We start from the raw sequence: 11,626 nt of genomic DNA on the forward strand, positions 1-11,626 counted from the left end.
GCGGATCCTGCGCCTGGCAGATACTGTTCTAGGCACAAAATCCGCCGGCGGATCGTGTTCTACTCCGGCGGATTCAGTACCAAGAAAGGCCACTCTCTTCGGAAGATATCGTTCCTGCGCTATCGCGATATCCTTCATTCACATACGTCACGTGGTATGAGAAAACTAGTCAAAAGCGGTAGATTTCATCAATAAAAGCTTGCAAAAAAAGATATTTATGATATCTCTATGTGATAGAAGTGAAGAAATAAAATGCGTAATCTGAAAGGGGAAAATAACCCATTTTCTTGTTACAACTCTACGGGAATTACACCACTTCTAACACTACATGACGTCACGGTCTCGGTGCGAGGCCGGTGAAAGCATATTTACAAGAAAGTATATTTTCGAAACCCGATAATTGGAGTTATTCTTAAGCAAAATATTCAGCTGTAAGCGATGACTGCATAAAACTTGCATTTCTGTTTTTAGTTTGAATTAATAGCTTTCGATTTGACTGATTTGTCAACTTTTGGGGTCTGGTCTGGGTCTTTAAATAGTCCACATTTAGTCTTCATTCAACTTTCAATGTCTACTGCACTAGTATACAAAGAATTTACCCCATGATATGATAATGCTTGTAGTCTAATAACATGCATTTGTTAATTTATTTTATACCTATTAATTTATTGCAGTATGAAAAGTCCTTCTTATCACAATTTTGGGGATAAATTGGGCACAATATGCATCAATTATGATTAATACAGAGTATTAAATAAAGACAAACAATGGCAGTTTCGATAATTAAAATCAGTATTTGTGTAAATTTGTATAAATAATGATCACTGCAAATGAAATTCTTGAATTACGAAATTCCAATGTATTACTATTATTTCCTCCACATTTTTTCGTATATTTTTTCTATTTTTCTCTCCCTCCCCTTCCTCTTTCTATTTCTCCTTTTTGGTGCTATATTACCCACGCGTATACGCCCCAGATATATTCATAATGTGAGAGAAAGATATAGGAAACTGGAAAAGAGGCAAAAGGGGCGAAATGAGCAGGGACAGAAAGAAAGGCAAAAAAAATAAAGAGATGAAAACCAGGAGGGGGTAAAGTAAAAGAAACAAAAGATATAAAGGAGAAATTATATTTTACTAAAGATCCCATATTGATCTTAAAATTAGATGACTGAGAGGTAAATTAGGGAGCACCAAACAGTACGTGGCGTATCTAACTTTTGTCAGGGTGATCTTCCGGTCCCCTTCAATCATCATCATCATCATCATATCACCGTCACCCTCATCTTTATCATCTTCATCTTCATACTAAAAATATTGCATGAATTGATGTTTCGTATTTAAAGGAGAATGAAACTCTTGGAGCAAGTTAGCTTTTGTGAAAGCAGAAAAATCAAAGAATAAGATCAACAAAAGTTTGAGTAAAATAGGACTAGCAATAGAGGAGTTATGAGCATTTGAATGTCGAGATCACTAATTGCTATGGAGATCCTCCCATTGGCAATGCGACCAAGATCTATGATGTCACAGATGAACAACTCTCCCCTTTTGGACACTGAAATTATACCCCAAAACATCTCTTTTTGCTCATTCTAATCATATGACAAACGATTCATCAATGATATAATGTTGTGAAACCTCTGTACTTGTCCTCTCATAAAGAGAACACCTCACCTTGTGATAGACTCTATAAAAGTGAGAATATAAGTGAAATAAGTACTAAAGTAATGAGGGAGTTGTACGTGTGTGACATCACAGATCTTGGTCGCATTGCCAATGGGAGGATCTACATGGCATTAGTGATCTCAATATTCAAATGCTCATAACTTTCTTATCATTCATTCAATCTTCCTCAAACTTTCAACAATATGTTTCTTTGATTTTTCTCTTTGATATGGATTCAGCTGGTTTCAAGGGTTTCATTCTCCTTTAAAAATATATGCCCATTCTGCTTTATAAATGCATAAATTAATTTAATTAGTTTTAGTTTGGGATTGTCATTTTTCTTCAAGCAATCTGCTTATGATGACAATCCTTCTCCTGCAAATTGTGAATATCATATAATAATTTGGTAGTTAATCATTTTTGTCTGGAATAATTTTTTTAGTACACTTTATTTATGATTCATGCCAAAAATGCTAACATAATACTATGTTTATTATGTTATGGAAAATGTATTATACGAATGTTCCATGGATGCAGAAAAAAAAACAATAAATCAAATCAAATCAAATAAATTAATTCAGATTCCTTAACATTGAAAAAAAAAGAATAAAAAAACAAATTAAAAAAAATACATGAAAATTTAAAAATAGGCCTTCAATAAACTACATAAGAAATTAATCATGTTCTGACATTCCTTTTTTATGTTTGTTAGAAATAAAAAAATTATGTTTTCACCAAAAATTAGCATTCTACAAGCAATAATATGAGTTAACAGCAAAACAAATATTTTCATACACTAATTTGAATCATTTATTTGAAATATGAAAATTTTAACTTGTTGAAATTTTTCTAAAAATTTGTAGTTTCAAAAACCTATAGGCCTATATGGGGGTGCAAATTTTCGCTAAACAGTCTGGCAAACTGACACTAAACATGGTGTGAAAAAGCACAGTTAAAGAGATCGATGCATACTGCGGACTGAAAATAGTATAAAAATTCACAAAACAAAATGATGAAAATTTCATCAAAATCTTGTAATAATAAATAGCATAGTTTTGCGTATGTGTCAGCTAGGTCTACGTAATACATATCGAGACATTATTTCTCCTATTATTCCTCACCCCCATCGAGCCCTTTGTCAAAAGCTGTATGGATCCGCCCCTGAATAAAAATTCACTAAAGGTGGACGAAACCCCCCCCCCCCCCCATGCATTGCGATCGACATTGCCGAGCCGCGCATGCGCGCGCTGCCGAGGTTGTCTGTCCAAATCAAATCAATAGAACCAAATCCGCCGAGGAACCAAATCTGCAAACATCAAGCCGCGTCAAACCCGGCGGATATGGTTCCGATTAAAAACGATATCGGCCATTTAGAACGAATGTTATATTCTGTATTTTTTGTATGTATAATTTTTTGTATTATGAACAATTATTTATTTATTTGACTTTGTGAACAGTGTTTTGTTGATATTATATTACTTGTATGAATTTGAATTGAATGATTTTAATAAATACTATTACAAAACAAAAAAAAATATCTGCCGGCGGATACGGTATCCGCCGGTGGAACCAAATCCGCCGCTACACCGGCCGTTTACGAGGCCGTAAATTAAACATGGGTATATTACCTCCTTCGTACTTTTCTTTTTTGTTTTTCAGCGTTTCTCTCAAGTTAAAAGGACCCGGGGCCGGCTCGGCCCCCCCCCCCCTTGAATCCGCGCCTGCCAACCAACATGCATGTTCCCATTCTACCCAATATTGGGTAAACCTTTTTTTAGAGTGTTCCCTTCTCTTAGTCCTTTTTTTTTTTTGGGGGGGGGGTTATTTATTGTTTAATCATATAGGTTTGTAGGTGTATCCGGACGCGAGCACCTGCTTTCAGGGTTCTTATGCCTTCCTGCACAATTCACAGGCATATTTTCATTAATTGTTTTATTGCTATATGTATATTTTATATGAAATTGGGTGAAATGCCAATCGGAATAAAATAAATGTTTAACTGTAATGAATTGAATAGATTCTAAGCCAGTTCCGAGGACATTCCCTTAATAAGGGAAGGGTCATTCGAATCTATCGAAAGTCAAATAAAAACTTTTTTTCTCCAACGAAACTCTTGAAATATAAACATGATTGAATATTGAATGAATCTTGTGACTTCAGTTCCGTATGTATTGAGGGGGGGGGGTCAAATAATATCGAAAGTTGAATAGAAACTAGAGTCAAACTATAATCTATAACGAAACTCTGGAAATGTAAACATCGATGAATTTTGAATAAATCTTGTGACTTCCTTTTTAAAACCAGCATGACAGAATCAATAGACAGTATACAAATCATAAATCATAATCCTTTTTAAGAGCCATCATAATACCTCTTACAATCATCTAGATACATATAATAAAATGTTACAGCCACTAATCTAATCAGAAAAGTAATTTTACACGAAGATATAAATTTAGATTTGATGACATTTTTTTCTAATGTTGCTTTCTATTTTTTTTTTATTCTGAGTGCGATATTTGAAAATGAAGCTTAAATATCCAAGGTTATCACATCTTACTTCTTAGAGTAAAAGATGGACGCCATGTTGATTTCAATAAGAGCAAAATGTAAGAGAAACAAATATGTGTAAAGGTTTGATAATGATAACAGAGCTAAAGTTTCAATGTTGTGACGTCACATATCATGCGAGCACCTCCTGTCGTGTAATATAATTCTACAAATTGCAATTTTTTCATATTTTCATAATGATCGAGTTTCATCTTTCGTTGGAGGAATGTATAGAATAATCATTGTCATTGAATTCACTGGTGATATAATTGTTAATTTTCTCAGCAAACGGACTTCACAAAATCAAAACTATATAGTAATCCATTACTAAGTTATTGGTTGATGAATTTTCGCCAAACCTTATCATAATCAGTATCTTGTTCCTCGCATTTTCCGTTTTTATCAAAACCCATTTGATGTCGAGATCGACTTCCTCCTTTATTCTTATATATTTTTATTTATTTGTTTAAATCTTTTATTTATTCATTCATTCATTTTTTTAAATTATTGTATCCCATTTATTTATTTAATTTTGTATTTTTTTTTTTTTTTTTTTTTGGGGGGGGGGGGAAGTTGTAATGTAATCGGGGAGGGGGATTTAATTAACCCCTTTTCGATTTGGACCGCGGACCTTGGAATCGGCCCCCTAAAAATGACATGCATGTCACTGGAAATGTTATCTACAAACTAAAGTCTTTACATTTTACCAACTTAATTCTCTTTATTTGTGCTACGCGTGAATATGTGTCTGGTAACAAATTATTGAAAGAGGCTATAAATTTGCTGTTTAATCTAGATGCTCTTCCTAACAAACGATTATTATAATGTTTATTTTTCGCATTAATCTTGTCATTGTTATCACCGTCAAATTCCAAACTCCATGCCTCTCTTTCCCATTTCACTTCTGTTTGTTCCCCGAAACAAGAAAGCTGACATATACAAACATACGGACGCTGACTAAATTTTACATATTTTTATTTAGGTTTTTTTTACGTTAGAAGTATGTACATCATAAACAATACAATAAATTCATTTTGTTTTTCAAATAAGGCAGTTTTGCTTGCTTCTTTGCTTGGTTTACTTTGTTACCTTGTTTCTATAAAAAAATCAAATAAGTTTCAATTTCCAGTATATCGCAGAAAAGCTCGATTTCGGCATATTTCAAACAACAGTACATATATATTTTTAACAATATTTTTTATACTTTTTTATAATTTTTTTCATATTTTATCTACGTTTTTTTTTCATTTCTTTTTATATATATTTTTTTCACAAGTTATTTTTTATTTTTTTTTGTTTTTAATTTTTTAATTTTTTTTTGTATTTTTGTTTTATATTTTTTTTTCATTTTTGATATTTTTTCTTCAATAGATTTTAAAAACGAAATTATCCCCCTATTCATCAGTTATAACATCAACTTTCGCTCGCATCGTTTTGGAATAAGAATTTGTTTTAAAATTTGTTCGCCTTCATGATTCTTTCCCATTTCAACATCAAGTTCCTTTTCATATGCCGAACTTTGATGTAACTAGGCTGAATTTGACACTTTTTTCATTGTTAGAGTTTTAACACTTCTATTTGTTTGGTTAGGTAATATTGAACATCGCAAGCAATATCACATTTGCCGAAATCTTTCCATATAATTTTTTTAGATTGCCATTATTTTTTCTTCGTAATTTTTGGTAAGAGCCTTGATATTCATCATTCACCATTTCTATGAACTATTCTGTATTGAGAAAATTGATATTTGTTTTGTTTAAAAAAGATTATGGTTTGCATTATCCAAGATATTTTTGTTATTCACATTAGACTATAAATATGAGCCCATAAAGAAAGCATATATCTTCCAGTCCTTGGTCTGTCTACTCTTCTTAGGGATGTTCCTCCTAATCAACCCCCCTGCTTCCGATCTGCTATTCAGCATCCAACCCCTTTCTCACTGTTGTAATAATCCAGACAGGAAATGTTTCAATATCGAGGCAGTAACCGTTATGAGGTTCAGTTCCTTGGCCTTCAGGTGTCTTTAGGCATCTCCAACACTCAGGTCCTTAGCCCAGCTCTTCCAGCTAGCCTCAGAGATTTCCCTCTGCTCCTCTTCTTCCCTCTTTCCGCTCCTTCCTTACAACTGACCCCCTTCCCGGCCCAATAACTTTCTCCTGTGATACAGTCCTTATTCTATCCCCATTCTGCATCCGTCCCTTCTTGGTTCTTTATTACTGTTCAGAATGAATAATATAATTGAGTAATATTTCTGCCCAGCCCTTAGCCCCCCCTCCAATAGATTGAAATTAACAGGAGGATGAGCCTAGGTCATCCTCCCCACCTTCCATCATCTGCATTGCGTAAAACTGGTCGATGATTTCTTGAACCGTTGGCCTATGTTCTTCGTCAGCCATGCAGATTTGGTTTCCAATACATTCGAAGTCATCGTACCTCATTTTTCGACCAATGGACGATATCAACTTTCCTAGGGAGTAAACGTCGCTGGATGTTGAGCAGGGCCTGTTGTCCAGGACACATTCGGGGGCAATGTGGCCACACCCTCTACCACTCTGGTAAAAATCAATTTGGTCTTCATCCAGATCCATTACGAAAGGAGTGGAGATTTCAGAAGCCCACCCCAGATCGATGATCTTGGCTTGCCAGACACCCGACTCCTCAACAACCAGGACGTTGTCTTCCTTGATATCGTTAGATAGAAATCCCTTGGAATGTAGCGCTTTCAACCCTTTAGCAACATTGTTGAGAACGTCAAACCACTCATCTCTGGTGAGATCCGGTCCTGACTTCAACATCGACCTATCAAGGCAGTCAGTGAGGGAGTAGCTTCGGTCTTCAGAATCATCTCCAATGAACTCCATGGCCAGAACTGCCTGATCGTCATCGATGTCAAAACTTCCGTAGAATCTTGGAAACCACGGAAGACCACTGATTGCTTGGTGAATTCTGACCTCGTTCCTGAAGCATTCTCCTGCATATTCAACGACTTTGGCAGCAACAGGGATGTTAGACACTGCATGGCGGAAGAGGTACACGGATCCAGTAGCTCCTCTGCCAAGTTCAATCGTACATCTCGACTCTTCCCAAGGGACGAGGTCGGACATCTTGGAGACTAAGGTCCCGCTATTAGATGGTTGATCCAAACGGCTCAAAACACTGGCAATTGCAGAAGTGCCTTGGAGCAGGGATGTCTTACTTGGTGGTCGGAAAGCATCCTGTGTACTGAGGGTTTTGAGGCTACTGCAGCGAGGACCACACTGAACAAGATCCCGGGATGCAGAAAAGGAGAAACTATGGCTTCGGTAGGAGATGCCGGGAGAAACATTCACCTGAACTGGTCGTACCTCTTGCTCGGCCTTGGGGAAGAACACAGGGTCCCTGTAAAGGAAAAAAATCGTAAAAATTTAAACAATTACCGTGGTCCTAATTATGTTAATTTGATACAAAAATCTATCCATTGTCCCAACCAACTTGTCCATGAATTACCCTTTTGTATATTGATTCTGATAGTGGCCCTCGATCTGTTTAAACAAGACTATTGTCTTTTCATGTAATTATAACATGAATACAAACGCATTGCAATCTCAAGCTTATAAAATCGAAAAGTCTATATGCCATGATTGCTGTTGTCAATAATTATGATTGTCCTTAAACATATTGTGCTTGGACTTGGAATTTTCGCTGACCGAAAAAAACTTCTCACCGATCTGTTTGGACTGCCTTGTGAAGAAGGTGACCCTCGGATTCGGCCTGGTGGTCGTTGGTCTGAGTGGCTACTGAGGCAAGGTCTGGACCAGGACGGGTCAGATGATCCTGTAAGATAAGAAATGTGAAAATAAATCCCATTAATTCGAAGCAGATCATATGGACAGTACTTACTTCTCTCAAGACAGTCATAGTTATTTTCAAATTCCTATAGGAAGCAGCCAATATTACTTTCCTCTGCTTTGATTTGATTTACAAGATACCATAACCTTGGATAAACAGAGATGAAAGATGGAGGAAGAGTGACGGGGACATTAAGAAGGTGAAATGGGATATTAGAACAGGAAAGAAAAGGGTAATAAACACACACAAAAAAGGGGGGGGGGTAGAGATTGAGTAATCTTTGAAGGGGGGGGGGGGCTGAAGATGACGTTGCAGCTTTTCATCATTTCCACTGTATCATATTTTGCCTTATTGCTTATCAAGTTGTGTGGAACGAAACATGATTATAAATGTTGGAAATTGTAAATTAACGAAATTAAATGAAATTAAAAATCACCATGAATTCATAACTGTTTAAACTTACTATGAGAGCGTCTTCAGCCTGTTTGGTCTTCTCCTTCTCCTCAATCAAAGCTCTTCGAAGTTCAATGACCTCTCTTCTGCTCTCCATCCATTTGTCCATCATACCTTCAGCAATTGTAGACTCATCACCAGACGTTTCTACACCCATGAAATCTGCCAGGCCCTAGATAATGTATCACACAAAACAACATCAACATAAAAGGTTAAAATGAATGGATAATAGAAAAAACAGATGCATCAATAAGATATTAAGGCAATAACAATAAAAATTATATTAACTATAAATGCAGAAATCAACAAGATATTATTTAGATATAAAGTAAATCAAATTAGGTGACAAAAATCAAACTGTTAATAACATGGGTTGTCGAGTTTTGATATCGTTTGCTTGCTATAACACCAAGGGTTGATTTGAATATAATTTGCATAATCTTTGCATTATTTCCTTATTGAATACATTTGTCGAATTATTTCAGTTTGGTAAAAAAAATCATTGAATATCGACTTTCTTTTTGTTCTACCTGTAAGGTTTCCTTAGCATTGGCGTGTTGATCTTTCTCAACGAGAAGGGATGATCTGAGCTGAGAAATGAGAGATTCCATCTCTTTCCATTTCCCTGAGATGGCATCAAGGATGTTTTCCCCCTCTGAGGATGGCCCTACTCCAAGGGTCTGGGCCAAGTTCTGTTTCAAAAGATCCAGAATATTGAACATTAAATGCAAACCAAGGCTTTGTTTCGTTTTGGTTGGGTAATCATTCATATTTTATTCAGTGTTCATTCATTATACCCTTTCTTTGCTTTCTTTCGCTTTTTCATGTTTACTGATGTTTCTTTAAATTTGTATTTTCAAAGAAATTTTCTTTTTTACTCATTATCATTTGTTTTGGTTAGCTCACGCTTTCATTCGTTGTATTTATATTATTTTTTTGTATGATGGTTGTTACTTATACACGTATGCATCGGTTGTAGATGATACACTTAGGGAGACTCAGTACACCCTTTGATTTTCCTTTCAGCCAGCGAAATAGTTCCAGCATAATCATAAGGAACTTAAAAAAAAAAATAAAAAAAAATCAATGCTATCAGTGACCCATTCTACAAAAAAAAAACCCAGGCTACTTTGGGGTTAGGATTGAGAGAGACCTCTGTAAGCAAGTTGAAAAAAAAATTGATCAGGGTATACCTGGAGCTGTTCTTGAGATCTTTGGATCTGCTCCTTCTGTTTGGAGAGATCATGCTGGAGGTCAGAGATCTTTTTTTGGCTACCGTTCCAGATCCCTTGGATGCTGTCCAAGAGGGCGTCCTGTTTTTGTGGACCAACCACTGACATCAGCTTTGCGATGCTCTGTTTTGATAAGAGCAAGCACACACATTAAAGTATTGTATGTATAAGGATTTGAAATAGATAATAAAGAGAATTGACAGTTTCAAACTATGCATTGTTTTATTTTATTTATTATCTTTTTTGCTTGGGGGTGGGGTAAAACAATCTAATGCCCTTTAAATAACTGCAATACGTTCAGTCCTATATTTCAGTTCATCTTTTAAATTTGAATAAATTATTCTCCTCATAGAATAATAATGGACAAATCTAAAACAGAGATTTCATTGTATATTATATTGAATCATGCAATTCCTACAGATGTGTTATCGCCATGCTTCTTAACTTGAAACAATTATATTCTATATGATTATAAAATGTTATATTTCATATAATACTCCATTACCTGCAAAGTTTTGGTTTTCTGCCGACTTTCTTCCTGGCTATCCAGAATCGCCTTCTGTAGGACAATGAATTTGGAATGCTGTTCTATCCATTTGTCCATGACATCATCGAATACATTGGGCATGATGACAGGCATTTCCATACCAAGGAAGGCTGCAAGCTCCTGATATAGTATAGCATGAAAGCCGGATGAAAGCAGTATCATGAGATATTACTGATGTGGTATGTATAATTATGTTTATTGATATGAATGTATTATCTTCTCAGACAATGATGGTTCTGCACTTTACGTATTTTTGCAAGCCAAGATATTCCTACCTTACTTGATTTTGATATGATTTTATTGTTTTCTTCTGCATTCATAGCATTCTTATAAACATAAGAGATTAATAACTGTTTTGACATGAATCATAGAGAGAAATAAATCGATAACAGAATATAATTATAAACAAATATGATCTACTACAACCAATTATAACAAACACAATTTGCAGGAGGATTGTCATCATAAACAGATTGCTTGAAAGAAAATTTACAACCGCAGATTTAAAACTTAATGATTGAAATTAATAATACCTACAGCAGAATGGCAATATCACTTCATGATTTTAATTAATGAAGATGGAGATGATGAGGATGATGGTGACATTAATGAAGATGGGGTGAAGATGATACTTCATAATGATCTTTCAATATACTTGATAAGATTATTTTGTACAATCAATATTGGACAGCCACCCCCCCCCCCCCCGCTCTGGTAATTATATTCAATACTTCATACCACCATTTTCTCCAATAACTGTAGTCTGTAGATGCTCTGAATAGTCGTAATTCGGTAAAATCAATTTGACGTTGTTCTGTCAAATTTATAATCACACACAATATTTTTTCTGGAATGAAATCCATCAATGATACCTCAAATAAAAATAGGAACAGCTTTCATAGGTGCACCGTGACCCGGAGGAGACAAAGCATTTGAGGGGCACAGCATTGTTCACAAACAATACAGTGCCCCTCCAATCATTGTCTTCTCTGTGTCACGGTTCGCCACTGGGTGCACATCTGTACATTTCAGATCTTGGAGTAGTATATAGGAACACATTATTAGGTGCAATTTTAAACCCTTACCTCCAGCAAGGTTCACATTGAATTTTAGTGTGGGATCAGCATGTGCCAAGTTTAAGTATTTAGAGCGTTATCTCACCTTGATTCTTGCGTTATTTGAATCCAAAGCTCCGGATACCTCCATCAGTTTATTATGTGTCTGGCGCCATCTTTGATCAAGGTTGGTTATGATCATCATGACGTCGTCGGCTGAGGCGATGTCGTGGTCGAACCCAATGTCGCGAGCGAAGTTCTAGTGAAGTCAGAAGGAAATAAGATAGGTATATAGGG

Source organism: Lytechinus pictus, chromosome 2 (genome assembly GCF_037042905.1).
Source record: "Lytechinus pictus isolate F3 Inbred chromosome 2, Lp3.0, whole genome shotgun sequence".
NCBI lineage: Eukaryota > Metazoa > Echinodermata > Echinoidea > Temnopleuroida > Toxopneustidae > Lytechinus > Lytechinus pictus.